The sequence below is a fragment of the Corvus brachyrhynchos genome, unplaced genomic scaffold (assembly GCF_000691975.1).
Source record: "Corvus brachyrhynchos isolate BGI_N302 unplaced genomic scaffold, ASM69197v1 scaffold142, whole genome shotgun sequence".
In the NCBI taxonomy this organism is placed as follows: Eukaryota; Metazoa; Chordata; class Aves; order Passeriformes; family Corvidae; genus Corvus; species Corvus brachyrhynchos.
Genome location: NW_008237226.1, coordinates 6,947,424 through 6,968,448, shown reverse-complemented (window position 1 = coordinate 6,968,448; position 21,025 = coordinate 6,947,424).

Below are 21,025 nucleotides of genomic sequence, written 5' to 3'. Positions count from 1 at the left end.
ACAGATATGCACTATAAAATTCTTAGGGCCCCTAGATGGCAGTCAATAGAGGGATTAGAAATGACTTGTTCCTTCCACTTCAGAAAATGAATAGCAGGAACACCTCTGTGAGTTTCTCTTGGGACACTGTGATAGTGATTCCTTAATTCCATGTCTTCAGTCTAGCTTATTTCCTTGACATTGTTGTGTGTTTTTTGTGAATTCCTGCCTGATGCTACCACTATTGTCGTTCCTATAAGCCTGCATGCAAGCATTTATGTTTACTGCTATACCAGAATGTACAGTTGTAAATGCAGCAATTGCAGCGGAGGAGATTGAGGGACTCAAAGGAATTGATGCTGCACAGGACATTCATGTTTACTATGCTCTGCAAAATGTGGCTCACACAGTAGATGTGCCCTGGAGTGCAGACAGTGGATTTATGTGAACTTGCTGGTGATATGCTTCTGTCAAGGACAAGGTCTCTGGGCCTGCTGAAACCCCCAAGACCCTGGGACTCTGACAGAACCACACCAGCTGCCCTTCCCTGCATCACACTCCACAGACCTCGCTAATGCTTGGTCTCTTTACTCTAAATACCTCTTTCTGAGTAAGTGTGGAAATAATTTCAAGTTCTCTACTTACTTATCAGTCAGAAATATGATTTCCCACATTAAGTATGCATAACCAAAAAACCATGATTTTTAGGGCCACCGTAGGAAGAAATGCAGAGTCCAGTGATCTTTACTCACTCCTACTCCTGTGCATAAAGAAATTCCTTTGTCCCGTAAAATTTAATTTTTTTAAATTGGACTGTATTATAAAGCATTTTAGAGTATAGGAGCTGGTGCCTCTTTCTTATGTCTTTTATATTAAATGAGCTCTTGTGATCAAGTTCAAGCTTCTACTAAGCATAAAATGTGATTCTATACTTAAACTGAGAAAAAGCAATTTAATTTTCAGTGTCTTTGAGAAAGCAGAACAAGATCAGTGTGTTCTGTGAGTTATCAGAAAAGCAGGCCTTTAAATTAGTATCTTTGGTTGGGATCTGAAAAGATTTGTTAGCTTTCATTAAAATTAGTTTGACTCCTTTGTTTAACTTCTGGCCTGTTGGGCTGAAGGTTTTATATTATGCTTGAATATCCTTGAGCCAGATTTCAAGGTCCTTACCAAAGATCCAGCTCAAAAATATTTTTAATCAATTGTGTGCTTCTACATAGCAACAGTGGAAATTTGTGAGTGTTAAGACCAAGTGAAAATTGAAGGAATTTAAGCAGCTGGGTTCAATCTTGCTCCCATGCTGAAATAATTGCTTCAGCTGGGAGCAGGACTGAATAACTGTTAGAAACTAATAGTTTACAGCAACACAACTGCTACAGCTAAAGGCAGAAATGGTAGATTCTCTGTAACAAGTGAAAGAAAATAGTAGTGTTTGGTTTTTCTGCTTAATCAACTAAGTTTGTTTTACTTGCTGTAAGTACCTAATATTTCCTAAGCAAATTTTCTTTTGAGTAAATCTTTGTGCACTGCTTTTATTATCTGATAGACAAGTACAATACATTATTAGGGTTAATTCAAATGGAGCTCACTGTGGTCCATACTCAGGCAGAAACAATGACCTCCATGTACATTTCAAGCACATCATATGCTCAAATGCCATGATGAATTCAGATGATTTTCTGGAGAAAGATTTAGCTTTTGACAGTCTTTCAGAAGATCTCTTTCCCAACCAGGTGAAAAAAAGCTATACTACAATTTTTGTTTTTCCCATGTAGATCTGTATGATTTCTATTACAGTCAACAGAGCAAATGGTGTGGCTGCTAGATTGCCAGTTCTGGCCTGAAGTGGTCCATTTTCACATCCCTAAGCACCCTTGTATTTTCACTGCTGTTCTAGGCAGGACTCTGTTAATAAACTATCATGGGCTATCTCATTTTATTGTCATCTATTGATTTTACTTGGAATTAAATAACATGCAAAACTTGGCTTTGGTTTTTCCACCTACTGTCACCCATCTTGTCAGGTATGTAATCTGAACTGACTAATTTAGGTCTGTGTTTCTTCTAGTCTACTGAGAGAGAGAGGAAAGCATTTCCAGAAGCTTTTATCAAAAACTGAATATTTAGAGTAGGGAAAATAAACTTTTTTCTGGAGGGAACGTCTTTCTATCTTGATGTGCTACAGAGGGAGGTTAAATCATTGTTCAACAATTAGGGATGTGTGATGAGTCAAACCAGCTCTGTCCAAATAGCCATTTGTAAAAAAGGAACGGTACCTAAAAATCTCACTAAACATTTAAGATTCATCTCTCACTAATTAAAACATTTCTAGTGAAGATCTCATGCAGAAGATTAAATTTTTGAGATATACCAGAAAAAGGAAAAGCATTTTTTCATGGTTGAAAGCTTGATCACCTGGTCACTTCTTAGAATACTTCATTCTTCTTTCATGGCAGGCATAATCACATTGAAATAGCATAACAATGTTGACATTTAGTGACCTATTCAGCTGTCTTTTCTGGCTTAATAAAAAAGTATTCTTTTATATTTTATTTTTGTATCTGAAAGGCTGTTTACCCCATGCTAAAATTCATAATGGTTTTCTATGTCATGCTGAAAGCTACATATTAACAGAATGTCATTAGTAGCTAAAGTAACAAAATGAGTGATAAAAGTGTCTAATGGAAGTGTTATTACCTATGCACTTCTTTTCTTAAACCTCAAGGCCCATAGCAAAAAAAAAATCTATATCCAAGATTTCAAAATTATTTTCCAGACCTAGTGGAATGAAGTCACACACAATGGTTGGGGTTGGAAGGGACCTCTGAGATTATCTAGCCAAACCCCCCTGAGAAAGTAGGTTCACCTAGAACAGGATTGCCAGGGAATGAGACTCTACAACCTCTCTGAGTAGCCTGTTCCAATGCTCTCAAGTCATCCTCACAGTAAAGATTTTCCTCATATTCAGATGGAACTTCCTGGGTTTCTGTTTATACCCACTGCCCCTTATCCTGTCACTGGGAACCACTGAAAAGACTCTGGCCTCATCCTCTTGACACCTGCTTTCAAATATTTGTATACAATGATGAAGCCCCCTCAATCTTCTCCAGGCTCAATAGTCTCAGCTCCCTCAACCTTCCCTCATAAGAGAGAGAGAGATGCTCCAAAGCCTCATCATCTTCATAACCCTCCAATGGACCCATTCTAGTAGTTCCTTGTCTTTCTTTTACTGAGGAGCCCAGAGCTGGGCACAGCACTCCAGGTGTGACCTCACCAGGACTGGTAGAGGGTCAGGATCATCTCCCTCAACCTGTTGTCAATGCTTTTCCCAATGCTCCCCAGGATACCACTGGCCTCCTTGCCCACAAGGGCACTGCGGGCTCATGATTTACTTGTCCACCAGAATCCCCAGTTCCTTCTCCACAGAGCTGCTTTCCAGCAGCTCATCCCCCAGCCTGTGCCGGTGCCAGGGGTAATCCCTCCCCACATTCAGGACCCCTTTGTTGAACTGCATTATGTTCCTCTCTGCCCAACTCTTCAGCATGTCCGGGTCTCCCTGAACTTTGGGTACACCAGCCACTCCTCCAGCTTTGTATCATCAACAAACTTGCTGGGAACACTCTGTCCCTTCATCAAGGTCACTGATGGATAAGTGGAACAAGACTGGATCCAGTACTGACCCCTAGGGAGCACTGCTGGATACAGACCTACAACTACACCCTCTGCCAGGGATCGCAACCCTCTGAGCTCTGCCACTGAGCCAGTTCTCAGTCGATGCCACTGTCCACTCATCCAACCCACACTGCCTGAGCTTACCTGTAAGGATGTTATGGGAGAGAGTGTCAAAAGCCTTATTGAAGCCAAGGGAGGCGACATCCACTGCTCTCCCCTCATCTATTTGGCCAGTTATGCCATTGTACAAGGCTGTAAGACTGGTCAAGCATAATTTCTCCCCTGATTCATCCACATTGACTACTCCTAATGGCCTTCTTTTGCTCCATATGCTTAGAGATGATATCCAGACTGAGCTGTTCCACCAGCTTTCCAGAGCTGGAGGTGAGACTGACTGGCTGGTTGTTTTCTGGGTTCTCCATGTTGCCCTTTTTGAAGACTGGAATGACACTGGCTTTCCTCCACACACACCTCTCATGTTCTCCATGACCTTTCAAAGATGATGGAGATTGGCTTAGCAATACCATTTGCCAGCTCCCTCAGCACTCAGGGGTGCATCTCATCAGGGCCCATGGCTTTGTGCATGTCAAGTTTGCCTAAATGTTTTCAAACCTGATACTCCTTGACCTAGGGAAAATCTTCCTTTCTCCAGACTTTCTCTTGCCTCTGGGGCCTGGAATTTCTGAAGACTGATTTTAGTAGTAAAGACAGAAGCAAATAAGGCATTCAGTAACTGTGTCTTCTCTGTGTCCTCCATCAAACGGGCACCCACCTGACTCTAAAACAGATAGGATGTACTGTAGGTGAAAAGGTACATTTACTGCCACACATTCCAATGTTCTGAATAGAAATAAAGCTTTTAAGCACTGAGTACAGAACTAGTGAAAGCAAGGTGGACACTCAAAACAGTCTGCTGAAAACTTATATAGCAACTTTTAGCCTTAATAACCAAGGATTTTTTTTTTTCAATTTTTAGGGGTTGGATAAGGCCACATCCTAGTACTCCTACTTGTATTGTTTCATGTTGCAGTACAGTACATTGAATTTATGGGATTTTTTCTACCAACACAACAAAGGGAACAAAACCTATTCCACCTACATAATTTTGTCACCCATTCTAAAGGAAAGGAAAAAAAAATACTGAATGTTTGATATTAAATTGTTGACAGGAACTTAAATTAGAGATAAAGAAATAAAAGTTTGATAAAAACATGAGGTTTCAACAAAGTAGTCTATGTTTTTGACTGATTATAAAACTTTCTTTAAAAGGAAATTAAATCTAAAGTTTTCTTTAATAGGCCAAGTAAGCTATGTCCCTTTCAACTAAACATTAAATGTAGGGCTATGAGACTTGGGCATCTAGTCCCTCTTATAGTGACCATGTAACAAACAAAGTTATTTTCATGAAATTAGGTTGCCCAGAGAAGCTATGAATGCCCCGTCCCTGGAAGTATTTAGGGCCATCCTCTTTTATCCTTATTCTTTATTCCTAATTTTGAGCTGCCTATGGGAACATTGATGGCCATATCCAATTCTCTTACAAGATTAAATACAAAATTTTTTCAAAATTATCCTTTCTATGTTTACTAATGTTCTTATTAATATCAGTACCTCCCAGCTTCTTTTTTTCTTCCTCAATAGTATTGCTTATATTTACTTCTAGTTACACATTTATCTGTGTTTTCTTTTTCTTGCTAAAACTCAAGGTAGTGCACTAACATTTCACAACTTCTTTCTCTCTATTCCTTAGGTTAAAGTTCTTCTTATCTCAATTTCCCAAACACTGGTTCAGAAACCTCAATGTCATTGTAGCAGTTGTGCATCCTCAAAGCACCCTCACCACCACCTGCCCAGGAGACCCATTGCAAAGAAAATCTATATTCTCCCTCAAAAGTGTATTAATGATACAAGCTACAGCTTTTCTATTTAGAAAGCAGATCTGAGATCAAATTCCTCTCTGAAAGCATCCCCAGTCTAGGGTAGGAAAAATAGCAACTCAGTGTTAAATGTGCTGAAGCAGCTTAGGTTGCTCCAGAAGTGGAGGTTGGAAACTCACGGGGCGTCACCGTAAGAATCCTTATAGACTTGTACCAATAAAGACAGGAGCTTTCAGAGTGTGAAAATTAGGGATTTTAATGTTTTAACTGACATTTTGTTTCTCCAAAGTTGTTCTCTTATGTGTTGGAGGTAAGCTAGATTTGCTGAGCTGATGAGGCTCTCTGAATTCTCACTAGTCTGCAAGAATTTCGGGTTTGTTTCTCTAAGTCAGTGCAAGCCTTCTTTTCACGTCAAAGAAACTGAATCAGCACCAGAGAAAAAATATTATTTATCAATCCAGAAATAGTTATAAAGACCAGAAATAGATTCAACTGTCCAATGGAACACAAAGTCATGCAGATAAAAAAAGCTAGGAAGCTTTGACTGGTGGAGCAGATTGTGCTGGCAAGAAAGTCACTGATACAAAACCAAAGGGCAGTCAGTGGAGGACAGAGTCTTGATCGAATATCTGCTTGGTAATTTTGAATTCGTACTTAGATGTTGAGATAGATAGCAACATGCTGAAGGTGGATCAGAACTATATTGCTATCCTGCTGTCTTCTAGAGCACACAGTAATCTTAATTAATTAATACCAATCTACTTTTAATAGAGTGTTTCTGAGCCACATTTCAGTAACAAATGTTACACACCAGAAGATAAAACATAGCCCTATCTGATATATGTGGAGCCTCAGCTGTACATATTTGACCCCTATTTTACACAGTTGCGGCTCATTGATTCTTTCTTTTAAACTCCTGGACTGAGCACTCAGCAATCATTGGACCACCCATACATCTTCTGAGCTGATTTAGTCTATGAACTGTAACCCTGCTACAGGGCTGTAATGTTTCTGGCACCTACAATGCTGGCTGCTTGTCATTATGACATATAACCTAGAAGATGTACTTAAGAACAAATAACCTCAGAAGTGTTAACATGCCATCAGTCTTTTCAGCTAAAGCAAAGACAGGGCTTGGGACTATCCAAAAATGAATAAATGAGCAAATTCACATACTATCCCAGCAGCCACCAAAGTTCAGGTTTGGAACCAAAAGTGTCAGAGAAAGAAAGAAACTTAAAAAATATCTTAATGGCTCAAAAAACCCATTCATTTTATCTGATGAAAATCTTCAAAGTTACATAAGCCATTTTTCTTGCTTTACTTGAAAGATATATATTCTTTTACATATGATGTCTACAATTGCGGTATGAATCTGATGATGGACAAGCTTAAATTATAAATATTTTCCTTTTCCAAGGTTTATTAGCAGTGCCAATATATGAACATAGACTGTTTGAAATAGAGCAACCTAATTTAATGTAATAGAGCTTTCTGAAAGGTCAGGCAGAACATTTTACACTGAAAATTAAAATATAGATAGCACTAGAGATGGAGTTACTGTTTATCCCACTTCAGTCCTGTTCTTAATAAAATTGCATTGAATTTTTTATAATACATCAAAAAGTCAACATGAAACAGTTCACACAGTATTAAATATATCAACAATATAAAGCTGGGTAAGATAATGGCAGAATTAAACAAAGACGAAAGGTAACAATACTGGCTTCAATTAATGTAGTGAATTAATGAATGATCTCTATTACTCTACTCATGTTCATTAAACAAGTATAATAGGCTTCTGAATTGTCCATATGAACTCAGAGAGTCTATTCAATCAAAATTACCTATGCTTACTGTCAATCCCTTGCTGATTATTCATCATCAGAGGCATACATAACTAGCCCTTTCGCATTTCCAGTCGCTGAGGACTCAGGCATGCAGTATTACCAGGGCTGTGAACACAAACTCCCTAAATTGAATAACCCCCCACCTTATAGAGTGTGCGGGGGGTGTATTTACACACATAAATAACCATATTGGTCTGTATTAGCTGCCTGTAGGGCAATTTTCCATCCATGAACTCTTCCCATCTTTTAGAATAATAGAGTGATTTCAAATATGAACTCCCATAGGTAGTAACAGTGGTGGTCTTAAAGACAAATAACTTCTTTCGATCCAAGTAGGCTCTTCCTAGACAAAAGCAGGAAGATGGAAGTATGGCATGGACAAAACTGCCCCTTTCTGAGTTAGCAGCAATAAGGTGGAGGTGTCCCAGCAGTTGCCAGTGGCTTCTAAAACTAAAAGCATTTCCTTGCAAGGAAAGGGACTGCTGCTTATTTAAAACATGTTGTCTTGAAGGAAGCATCAATGTTTTGCTCATGTTTATCCAATTGGTTTCTCACAAGCCACAGAAGCAGGATTGTTTTGCCTGATTTGCTTTCGTTTGCTTGAGTTAGGTGATCACAGTTCAGCCCTTAACCTTCTTATGTTTTGCTTGCTGTTTCTGAGCTGAAAACAATAAATCTTTCTCAATAGCTTATACAAGACAGCCCTGTGGTTTTCTTTTAAGATGGTACATTATTTTTGTGCTATTTTATGACAGGAGTATTAGAATGAGGTAAAAGCACTAAACTCATGTTAAATGTTTCTGTAGGAAAAATGGTTGCATTTATTAGGATTAATAGACTACTTATACTGGAAACTAAAATCCTCTTTTCATTCACATGCAATATAGTGTGCAGTTAACCAAATTCCAATCTTCTTAATCCTCAGTGAAGCAGCTTTTTCCCTGACTTCAGCGACAGTTCAATTTCTGTTATGCTAACCATATGCTCCTGATTGATTATCAGTTATATTTAATTATTCAGAGTTACAGATGGCAGTTTTGTGAGGCAAACTGCTGATCTCTGGAGGCCCTGTGTGCTGATGCTTCTGCCTCTGCAGTTACAACTTTTGAGTACCTGAGGTTGAGAAAAACAGGTAATTTAACCACTCCTGTAAGCTGTATTGGCCTATCCAACTAGGAGAGAATGAAAGGACCCTGATATGAAGCTAGTGGACTAAATACATAGAGATGGAAGAGAGGATATTAAGATAAATACTGCTGCCAGTAATCAATGTCACTCTTTCTCCTTATCCATTGCAAAAAACATTTCAGTTTTGCTACAATTTTTACCTCCATCAAGTTTTTCCCATTCTCCACATTTGAAGGGTATTTGTCCTATAGTAGAGAAGCATGTCCTTCCTTCCATACCAGTAGGATCTTAGTTCTGGGCTCTCTGAGGCCCTGCTATCATGTGTTGGAATCCCAGTATGTGCTACAGAACAAAACCTGGTGTGCAAGGTAATGTGGGTAATAATCATTCATACCAGAGTGAAAAGTACGTAGACTGCAGAAAACAAAAAAGAAAATATTCCATCTTCCCTTCTCCACATGTTAGTAGTTAAAAAAAAAAAAAAAAATCTCCTCCTTGTTCATTTTTTGGTGATCAGTGCTACAGAGACAGTGGGAAAGAATCCACCAGCACCTTTTTTTCACACTACTTTCTTGAGAGAGGTTTTTTGTTTTCAATTCACCTGATAGTGCAGTCCCAGCAGAAGGCACCTAACAAATCATAGTGAGTGTCTGCACCTTGCTATGTATCAAAGTCCCTTAATGTGCCAACAAAGTTCTTCAAGGTCAGAAAAGCAGTTTATCAACCTCTTATATCTCTTATAGGAGACAATAAATTTATTCTACTGTTGGAATCTATGAATAATTCAGATGCTCTGTGAGATAAACACTATTGCTTAGGATGCTCTGCATGTCATTGTCAACTAGTACCAAACACTGTCATTGCTCCATGTACTCTGTACTTTTTAGTTTCCTCTCAGCTCAGGAAAATGCACTGGTGTCTGGCTTGCATTTCTCTGTGTCCTTAAGTTCCTTAAAGTTTATTTTTTCTTACTACATCTTTCCATTAACAAATAGGTTGAGAAAATTAATGGTTTGAATACCTGCTTCTTCCCTTCTCTCGTAATTTCTAAGCAGCCTAAAAATCTACTTTGGAAATAAAAAACCAGCTGTCTTTTAAAGGCCTCTGTATTGCTTACTCCTATCAACAAAGAAAGCAAAATATCTTCCTTGACTACTTTTAAAGCATTCAGTGTGGGATACTTCCTGTTTCTAGTTAGCTTAAGCTTATGCATATAATTTAATATATACATAAGTCTAGTTAATCTTGTAAGACCTTTATGCACCCCTTTAAAATATCTAATGAAATATTCAATTCATTTAGTACAAAATAATTTTGAGTTTTATTCCATTTTAAGACAAATACCACCCTATTGAACCAAATAAAATTTTGTTTGTATGATCTATGAGACAGGGAATATGAAAAAAATTAGGATTTTTTTTAACTAACAGGACCTTTAAAGCCAAATATAGTATTGGACTCCTTCTTGTACTCTTTCCTTGGTCATAACCTTCATATAAAAAAGTAATATAACAATAGTTAACTGCTGAAATTACAGATTTTTCTGGCAGATCTCAGTCTCTACATCTATAGCTAACCAAGAGAACTTAACTATCATTTTGAAACTTTAATTGATAGAGACATTTGGCTTTTAAATTTGGGAAAGTGATGGAGATGACATATTTATAGACAGGACAATTATATACCTGAGTCCATATCTACAGAAAATAACAACTATTAAAATTCAGTCTGTGATCCACCATGTATTCCACCATATTTCTAAATAAACTTAGCCCCATTTCACCTGAAAATACATCTTTCCAGAGTAGCTTAACATAATACTAACACTCCTTTCAGAAGCTTAAAACTCGTAATTTTGGTAGTGAGCTTTGTACTAGAAAAAGTGAGTATGCCCAGTTTAATGTGATGTGAAGTAAATATGATTACACTGGTGATGAGCTCCTCGCAGAACACATAGATATTTAAAATAAAACAAGTAGATATGCATAAGGAGTTGTACAAACAGAAATAAGCTTACATCTCCTGATTACTTTTTAAACAGCAATTAAATTAATGGCAGCTTTCCAGTAAAAGTAAGAAAGTCAAAAAATCTCAAAATTGAAAGAATAATAGGAATGTTTGGCCTCAAAACAAGAAAGTTAAAAGAAATAATTGTTTTAGCTTTCCTTTAACAACTTCACTGATGACACACTGCTTTGTGCAGTAATTCTCAATAAATCATTGCAATTTAGTAGACTATTATTTTTTTCTGCAATAGCAAAGCTATAAAAGGAAAAAGAATTGTTTTAATTTGGTAGATTTTCTGGTCATTTCATTGTTTATATAAGGTAAAAACTTCTTTAAAGGAGTTTTTGTATTTGTTTCTTCACTTGCTTGATGTCATCAGATTCATAAAAAAAGAACAGGTCTCTATTGTATAGCTAAATTGAATCATATATTTTAAAAGAGTGTTCCCCTAGACTGAGCATACGGATGTAAGGTAAATGTTCTGTCAAGCCTGTAGTATGCTATGAGCCAGCAGTGTGCCCCTGCAGTCCACAGAGCCAACAGTATCCTGGGGTGCATGAGGAAGAGTGTGGCCAGGAGGTCAAGGGAGGTGATCCTCCTCCTCTAATCATCCCTGGTGAGGCCGCACCTGGACTGCTGTGTCCAGTTCTGGGCTCCTCAGTGCAAGAGAGACAACTGTACAAGGAGCTACTGGAGGGAGTCCAGTGAAGGGCACAAAGATGATTAAGATGATTAAGAGGCTGGAGAGTCTCTCTTATGAGGAGAGGCTGAGGGAGCTGGCCCTGTTTAGTGTGGAGAAGAGAAGACTGAGAGGGCATCTCATCAATGCATATAAATATCTCAAAGGTGGGTGCCAAGAGGATGGTGCCAGGCTCTTTTCAGTGGTGCCCAGTGACAGGACAAGGGGCAATGGCTAAAACACAAGAAGATCCACCTCAACACAAAGAAGAACTTCTTTACATTGAGGGCAGCAGAGCACTGGAACAGCTACATAGGAAGGTTATGGAATCTCCCTCGCTGGAGACATTCAAACCCCACTTGAATATGTTCCTGTGTCACCTGCTCTAGGTGACACTGCCTTGGCAGAGGGGTTCAACTAAATGATTTCCAGAGGTCTCTTCCAACCCAAACAATTCTGTGATTTTTTTATTCATTTCAAATGCTGCCTTTAAACAGTTATATGAAAGAGTAATCTTTTCTGTGGTTTATGGTGGCTTATGATATGATGCTTGCACTAAGCACTAGATAAAAATTGAAAGGCAGTTATCAAGAAGATTGGATTTTCTTTGCTTCTAGAGCAAAATTTAAAAGCCTCATTAACTAAGTAACATTCAACCTAAGTGAATAAAAGCTTCTTTCATTTTATCTTAAATGGTTTTCCTGTTCTACCTTAAATCACTTTTCTACCTCAAGGTGCCCTTAAACCTAATCCTATTTTTTTAATTGATTGAAAATTATTTGACCTTTTTTTTACTAAAATTATTTAAATTAAACAAAATATTTCTTAATCTGAAATAAATAATACTATTCAGGTTTTGGTTGGTTGGTTGATTTTTTCTTAGACACAGAGAATATCCAGAATTTTTAATGAAATTTTTGTGTGCATTCAAATGTTTTGAGTCTCAAAATGAACAATTGAATTTCAGCTGAAATATTTTACTAGAAAATATTATGAATTTTCCTTTAAAAATCTCCCAAGTGGTTTTGATTATACTTTTTTCATATATAGTATATGTCCTCTGGTAGTAATCTGAAAAATCATGACTAAACTTCACAAATTCAGATTAATTTCTAACCAATATAAATTTAAACTAACAGTGTCTTTTCATAAATATTCCACTAGAATGAAAAAAAAAAATCAAAACCAAAATGTTTGTGAAAGAGGAGATGATATCTAGCCTCAGATTTCTGGGACAGTGACTGAAAGGCACAAAAACACCTCTGATTAACAGTCCAGCCTCTGCTTGCTGACAGTTAAGACATTGCAATTCATGTAAAAGCAAGCTACTTTTTTTCACCGTCCCTTCTTAGGCCTTTCATGAGTTACAAGGACTAAAACAGGTGGGTGAAAAACCCTTGGAGCAGTTGCTTCCAGTCAGCCCACATGGAGTCTGCCACCTACACCCTAAGTGAGGTGGGACACATGTCAAGAGCCAGACTAAAATCCTTCCTCTCACTCTGTAAGGTAAAATTTTTTCTTTTTCTTTTTTTTATTCCCCAGTAAAATTGCCTCTTCAGTTACTGATAGAATAATTATGCATGCTCTAGATCTAACAGGTATGAAAGGGTCTCAGGCAGCCTTTCCTACTGTGCATTTCTGATGGTAACCTCAGTATGTCTCTGGATGGATTTTTTGTCTTCTTCAGACTGCTATGGTCCTTCAGCTACAGAAAATTCATGGACAATGCCTAATTATCCATACTTTGTTGATGGACCTAGGACAGATTTTACACTTTCTGTCATTTGGCTTCATTTTATTCAGTTCAGTCTAGTAGAACACAGTTAAATATGCTGTACACCGTTAAATGAGACTATGCAGTATTTGTTAACTGCTGCAAGAAGTGCTAATAAAATGAGTAAAAACATTGGAAGTCTATACAAAAGATATTTTTATATAATTAAGCCTCTTGCAGAATTATTTGACAAAATAATGTCAAAAAACCCAGTGACTATTTGCATAATGGATTTCCTACAGCGTGAAGTGTTTCCTTGTAAACCTGCCTCATCTGTGCAATGTAAACAGTATCTACATATTTTCATCTTTAGTATGGTTGTAAAGTAATGTTTCTTATCTTCCAGCTGTAAATTTAATAGTTACTGCAGACTATACCACTGACATTAGTTTTAATGATGTGAGACTCCAATAACTTCTAAAGAGTTTAAGATTAATGCAAAAGAACTTAACTTTGTGAGTCATGACTTACTTTTATTAGTGACTCTGCAGTTTGATTTAGATTGAGAATGGGAGAGAGTATTATTTGCCGATAGAAATGAGAGGCTGTTCATTTTATTATGTCATTCATAAGTAATATGTCGGATTCTAATTTCTGCACGCAATAGGGATTCAAATATTTGAGGGCAAGTAGGGTCAAAATTCTTGCAGACTGCACAGTACCTGAATAGGACTCTTTCAAACAATAGAAAAGGGCTTTGCTGGAGGATCTGATCACCAGTTTCAGACCTACACTTCAAAAAGCAAAAGCAAGTCTCAAGCACCAGAGACAGAAAACCACAAAAAAAAATTATTTGCTTTGCTGGTCCAACAGCAGAGAATGAAGTGTGCTGTTACATCAGATAAGGACATTGTCAAGCTGAAGCCTGATAATTTCTTTGTACCCATCTAACCAGACTGTTGGAAAAGCAGCTCCCTATTTCATCTTTTCAGGTAATAAGAATGAGGCTGTCAGGAATTGAAGTAAGGAGAGAAGAGAATAAATAGTTTTCATATTGAAGCTGTCTGACAATGAAGTGGCTGAGATACTGAAAAAAGTATGTAATTTAATGTGAATAAACTGTTATACTGCATGCCAGCAGATATATTAACCATCTTTAAAAGTCATGTTCATCATGTTTTCAGGGATCTCAGAAAACTTAAATTTAGCTCACTACCAGGACAATCCATGCAGTCTTCAAAACAAAATTGTAACCATTACGATTTTATAGACAGAGAAAAAAAAACCCAAAAGAGTATTCTTTCCTGTCAGATAAAATACCAAAACACACTAAAACATGACTCTCTGAACCATTTGATGATGACAAATAGTAAATAGTGTCAAATAATTTTGAAAAAGGTCGAACTATTTTTAAAAAAATTCTGTATAGGCTTCCCATATTTTTATTAATTTTATTCCTGCAGCAGTTAATAACTATTATGGTGATGTCAAAACAGTGTTTATACCACTGATCATTTATCAGTCATTCTTACTGTCAGAGAAGAGTAATAAAAATTACATTAAAACAGTCCCATGTAAAGGAATGGGATTAATAATTTGGGGTCTTAAAATGTTAAAAAGAGACAAAACAACATTAGACCTGTCCCAAATGTTAGGCACAGAGAAGATAAATCTTTGGTTTTGTTTCTATATTCTCAGAAAATGCAGTTAAGAGATTTTTTGACAATGTTAAAATGAAAAAATACAAAACCAAATGATAAAATATAATAAAATGGACACTCCTTCCAATGCCATTTTTATTATTTAATTTTGCCTTGCAGTTTTTAGACTGAACTGAATCTTCCATCTCTTTTAGTTCATCTTTACTTAGGAGCACCATCTTTGACTTTCAGTAAATGCCAAGTGGATCTCACCTAGTCAGGAAAAGCAAAGCAGCATAATAACTCCTTGACCTGAATTAAAAAGGTAATCAGTGCGTGACATCAGGATAGATTTTACTGTGACCAGGCTATGATAGAAACACAAAGTTTTACCAGGCATCCTCAAAAATGTGTCCTAAGTTCTTGGCATGCTTTCTTAAGATATAAAATAAAGAAGCTCCTAAGGAAGCAAGACCTGTGCCATCAAATAAACAACATTACCCACTAAATGACAGTTTCTCAGAGTTGTGTTCATTAGAAATACCAAGCAAGGCCACAAATGCTTTTAATCCCTCTCAGTTTCGATAAAAAGCAAGTTCTAAAGCACCCAAAAAAGCAGGCATTTTTTAATGGGTTTTGTGTCTAGAGACTACAAGTGGAACCACCCACTGAATGAAACAATGACTGAAGAATGAGGAAAGTATTTCTAGGGCATTTCTGGAGAAGTGCTTGATTACTATTTCACAGCCAGGAAACTGAGGTGTAGAGAAATCACTGGTCTAATTTACTAAGATTTCAGAGACTGCAAGCTATGTAGAACCTCTCATGGATTTCATATTTGCTGCTTTCTAGAGCTGAAAACCAGAGCCACACCTATCCTTGTTTTTTTCTTTTTTCTCTTTCCTGTTTCTTGCATCTCCAGCCAGGTGTCCTTTATGTTCTCTCATTTATTTTCAAAGAATTTCAAAGAATTTTAGTGATGACTGACACCTTGCCAGAAGTACCTGCCCTTTTAATAGATTTTCTTCATAATTTGGGAATTGAATTGGGAAATGAACAACTATATTTTCAGAAGTTATTTGAGATTAACCACTGCAAGAGTTTTATCTTTAGATTAGTTTAGTATGTACCTCAGCTCAAAGAGGGAACAATAAAAATGAAATATTGACCTGACTATCAAATTCATAATTGCCAATTTACTACTAGGTTAAGAATGTATTTTTCTTGTTTTTCTGGTATTCTGCTTCATTTGTTAGCTGTGTTTAAGTACTTGTGTGAATAAATCTTGTTTGTTTATGCCATCCAGTCACAGCATTGCTTGTAAATAAAAGTTACTAAAAGCAATAAAAATCTCAATTTGCTGCTTTGGAAACAAACTTCATTAAATACACAGAATTCAGGGTCTAGCTGTAAAATCTACCTCTCTTTCTAATACAGCTCAAGATGGTTTAAAGGACCATAGATTCCACATAACTTAAATGAACTCAAGGGAGAAGTACTTCTTAGTGAGGTTTTTTACAGTCTGACTTTCATTAAAAGTTGAACAGAGGATTTTTTTTAAAGAAATCATAGTCGTTATGAGAAAAAAAAAAAATGAAGTGCATTAGAAATCATCATTTGATGCACTCTCAGATTTTCACTTACTAAATATCCCTATTGACTTTGATAATCAACTTACTAATTCCTAATTTCTTTCCTGTCAGTCATAAGTCACACACATATATTGACACGAGTGCATTGTTGTATCTGCTTTATAATAAAATTTATGTACTCTTTCTATTCTATGTATTGTGTCTTTACAGCTGCCTGTAATGTTAATGAAGCACACAGACTCCAGACAAATGCTTGTTGTGTAATAACTGAAATAAAAATATCTAAGCAAAAGTTGTTTGTGTAGCCAAGTGCAATGCTTCTCATAAGTGATGAAACCACACTCATAACTCCTCTGGGCTGCTTCTGGATAGAGAAGGCAAAATTTTGAACCTCTTATAATCTGTTTTTTAAACACTTCAAATTAGAAAATTCCTAGAAGGAGCAAGAAATTATTTTTTTAAAATATTAATTTGTTCATATCATGCAAGAGGTATGATATAAACCACCAAGAATATATATAGGTCAGCTTTAAAACCTATAGAATTTTGCAGCACTGTAGAACACTTTGTCATATTTACATTTAAAATTTATTAGACTGAACCAGAACCTAGCCTAACAAAAGTAGTGAGAATGCCTCCTTCTGTAGGAGCCCCATTTTATCATATACTTCTATGAAGAGCAAACCATATGTCAAACTCACTAGAAAACTCATACTATTTAAAAACAGTAAACATCTTTCTTCTTTAAACGACACAGAAGGAAATTGAAAGTTTGGTGACCAAGTTAATTAAAACACAACGTGGCACGAAAGCAAAGCAGGACCAAAATATGTTTGGTTTCAAATCCTGTGAAACAAGTCAGTATAAATTTGGCTTGAGAAATTTGTAGACTATTTACAGGTCAACATTATATAAATAAATAGCTCAAGTATTGTTACATTCTTCATCTAACACAAGCACAGTTTGCCAACTTTCCCATGCTGGCAAATGGTTATTTCACATCGTTAATACAGGTAAAGCAACTAAGAGTAACTGATGAGAAATGCTGTATTTTGAATTACAAGTACAATGTTTGAATTTATGAATGGACCTTATGCTCCCAGTGAAATAAAGATCCCTCTGTTCACTAACTCAGTGAAATTCCTTTTCTCTTTACTTCAACTTCTGCATTACAGGCATCCAAGTGTCAGAAAATTCTTGGGCTTTTTTAACAAGTGAAAGAATATAGTATAGCAGGTACTGTATGAGTGACAGGACCTGGCGTTGGACCTATTGAGGTTCTCTTTCAAACGTTAACCTCTAAAATACACTAGAAATACAGCACAGAAATGCAGTAAAGTGAATTTCTGCACAAGGACAAAAGAAGTCAAAGATGTTCTTTCCTAAATCAGACAGAAGTTATTAGTGAGTTGGCATTGCAAGCACTAGTGATCTGTCCTCTACTATTTTTATTCATATAAATGAATTGGATAATGCTTCTGAAAGCAATATTTCCATGTGATTTTAAATTAGGAAGAATAATAATTAATGAGGAACAATGCAGACAGTAACAGGACTAATAGATGACAAATGTAGTTCAATGCAGCTTAATGCAGAATAATGAATTCGGTAGTGAAGTGAAAAAAAAAAAAAAGGGAGAGAAAACCTTACCACCTGCAAGCTCAAACACACAGACACACACACAAGAGCAAAACAAATGAACCAAACAAAGAAAGGAAAACAAAGTCGAAGGCATGTCCTTTCCTAAAAGGAAGCCTTTGCCAAGCTTAGCCTCCTGATTACCCAAAGGTAAGAAAAAGAAGTTAAAGTTTGGACAAACTCAGGGAAGATACGGAAAAAGAGATTATGATTATCACACTTTAAAAACCCCCAACTGTTTTTGCACTTCTGTTCCTGAATTCTCCATTCCTTTTGGACCCTAAAGAGTTTGCCAGGCACTGAGCACATGCATCAACAGTTACATTGATGCACAGACAGCAACTGTTGTAGTACTGTTGCAGCACTTTATTTTGCAGTTGGTGAGATTGCTATTTTCAAACGTCTTAAATCCACCTTTTGCTGTTTGTCTTCAGTTAGCCTGGTAGCCATGGTTTCCAAAGGTTCCCTGTCAACACTACACTATTGAAAGTTATTTTCATGAGTACATGCAGAGTTTATACACCCCACTGGTATGTCTGCTCTCCAAAAGGCAATTCACAAAGGAATAACAGGTTTTGTTTTTATTTGTATAAATTCATTCATATGCTTTTATAAAATCATTTATAAGAATAGATTTTTATAATTAATCTTTTCAAGTAACTACTATCACATTAATGATACCAGTATTCTCCAGTACTGGAAAACTGCTGTTAATGCTGGTTATTTAATCTTGCCAGTTTTAAGCTGTAAGTGACTGATCATTGCATCTGTAAGCTGCCTGGTGTGGTGATACAGCATTCAGATTCATGGTTTTCTTCTGAATCATAAAGCAATTTGGAAAGTACCACTGCATTGTAAAACATGATCTTTATCACAAGCAGCTGTGATGTAGCTTCTCTGTGTTATGATATTGGGGTGGTATGGACATTCAAAGCCCTAACGCACCGCATCGCTTTGGTACGCGCTTGACATTAAGCAACTGAGTATTTCTTTTGATGTGGATATCATCATGCAGGTTCTTAAAGAATTAGTCTTCCTCAACTGATTTTAATTCTTTTGATGTGTCCTATTCGAGAGTTACCCATTCTGTTTGGGAAACGCTCTATTTCCTTAAACTTTTTTTCATTGTTTTTTCCTGATAGGAGATGCTGGATACTATTGCAATTCTTATTCCTCTTTCCTTAAAATTACTGGGGTTTGCTCTTATTTTGTACACAAATAATATTAATTGCATTGCATTATATTTTTTTCAGAAGAAAGTTTACTCACTGCTTTAAAAGACTAAACTTTTACTTAAACTTCTAAAAACAAAAAAATATCTATTGTGAAAATATTTGCATGTAGTTCTTCTTAAGAAGACACTTTTGTTTATTCTAAAAATGATTTTTCACTTTCTCCTCCCTCTTTCACTTCCCTATTTCCTTGGAATTTAAGATCAGCTGGCTCAAAGAACCATTTTTCATGTACATTGCAGAGTTGTTGTGCTGAGCTCTTTGACTGAGAATTTGCTTCTTTCAAACACTGGACCCTGAACATCAAGGCCGACGAAAGCTATTTTGGTCAGATAGGAAGGGAAATTGCCTTGATTTTGTTCCAAGCAGGCAATTAAGAAATGATAAATTGGAATTCATGTAAAGCTGGAAACGGTGACTCTCAGACATGTTATTTACTCTGAAGCGTAAAACACCTGATAATAATAATAAACACAATTATTGTAAAACAATGGAAATGAGCATAAGCTTATAAGAATGATGTGATTTCAAAAATGGAATTTGTTTGGAAATTTTCATTTAATCTTATGAGATTAATAATTTTCTCACCTTTTCTATGTAATATTGAAGTCATCAGTCCCTTGTAGTGTAAAAGTAATCTTTTAGTGCTTTAACATACGTCCTTTCTATAATTTCCATGTATAGTGTTTCAGCTTGTAGCAAGCAGTGGCACTGGAGAAGCTGCAGGGAAGGAATGTGGCTTTGTGCTATACTAGGTAGCTGATCCATGTCATCTAGCATATCAGAAACCTGATTATTTAATAGCTTTTCTTGGTTTTGTTGGCTACATCTTAAAGCTAAAACCTAAATCCTAACTCCTACTACATCTTATAAAACATCTTGAATGAACAGCAGTATTTTCCTAGTGAATTTGTAAGTTTTAAGGCATGCAAAAGGAAAGAAATATCATGTTCATGCAGAGTTCTGATGGGGGAAATCCATTTTCAGTTCTTAGCTTGTTTTATATTTACAGACTGTTTTATTTTATTCTTCTCATGTGGAATAAACATCTTTTAAAGTTCTAATTGGTAGATTCACTGTTAATGCTACTACAGCCATGGATGTTCTTTGTCAAATAGTAGGAACAAAATGATTGCTCATGGCAATTGTATTTCCTGATAAACTCTTCTTCCAGCTTATTTTGGACTAACACCATCATGCAGAGCAAAATGGCACAGTTCAGGAAAGCACTGCAGCTGCATGCAGGGAGAACAGCTTGGAGGCTGCTACCTATCATGTGTTTTAAATTTCACTTAAGAGAATCTACCAGTTTCACTTTATGTCTATTGCTAAGTGAGTGTTCATCGACTTGTATGTATAAAAGTTTTCACAGCTGTTGCAGTTTATAACTAATGGATATCTTCTTTTGATTAAAATAATAAAAAAAAAGATATTTCAGGAGACTTACTCAATGTTTATGCAGATAATATGACCTAAGTGAATAATATTGAACATTGTCTAGTACAGGGAATTCTGGGAAGGTAATTTAATTATTCTGATTGCCTACTTAAGTAACCTTCTTCAATAGCCGAATAATGGAATTTACTTGTCCACAAAATTATCTGAAATTGAACATTAACTTTGACATTTTTCTGGTCAGAGTTTTAAAAAGATGCAAGTGTACTTTGGAAGGTCTGGGATTTACTTTCAACCAAGTGTTTTTCTCTTTTATCTATTTTTTATTTTCCTCTCTGTGCTGCACTCTGGAGTAGCACTTTGGTACACGGTAACTAACAAGTGTAGTAAAAGCAAAAATAAGTATTAGAAATTAATATATTTGTCTTTTCATGTGATTACCAACTAATATGTGTTTTAGAATTAATTCAATGTTTTGTTACTTGTTTCTGCTCACAGGTTTGTGAATCTATTAAATTCAGTCTTAAGATTTCTCTTCCAATTACTTGACATCTTAAATGGATAGAAAACACAGTCAGGGACTATTGTATTTTTGTGAGGTATGATTTCTTCTTTCCATGTG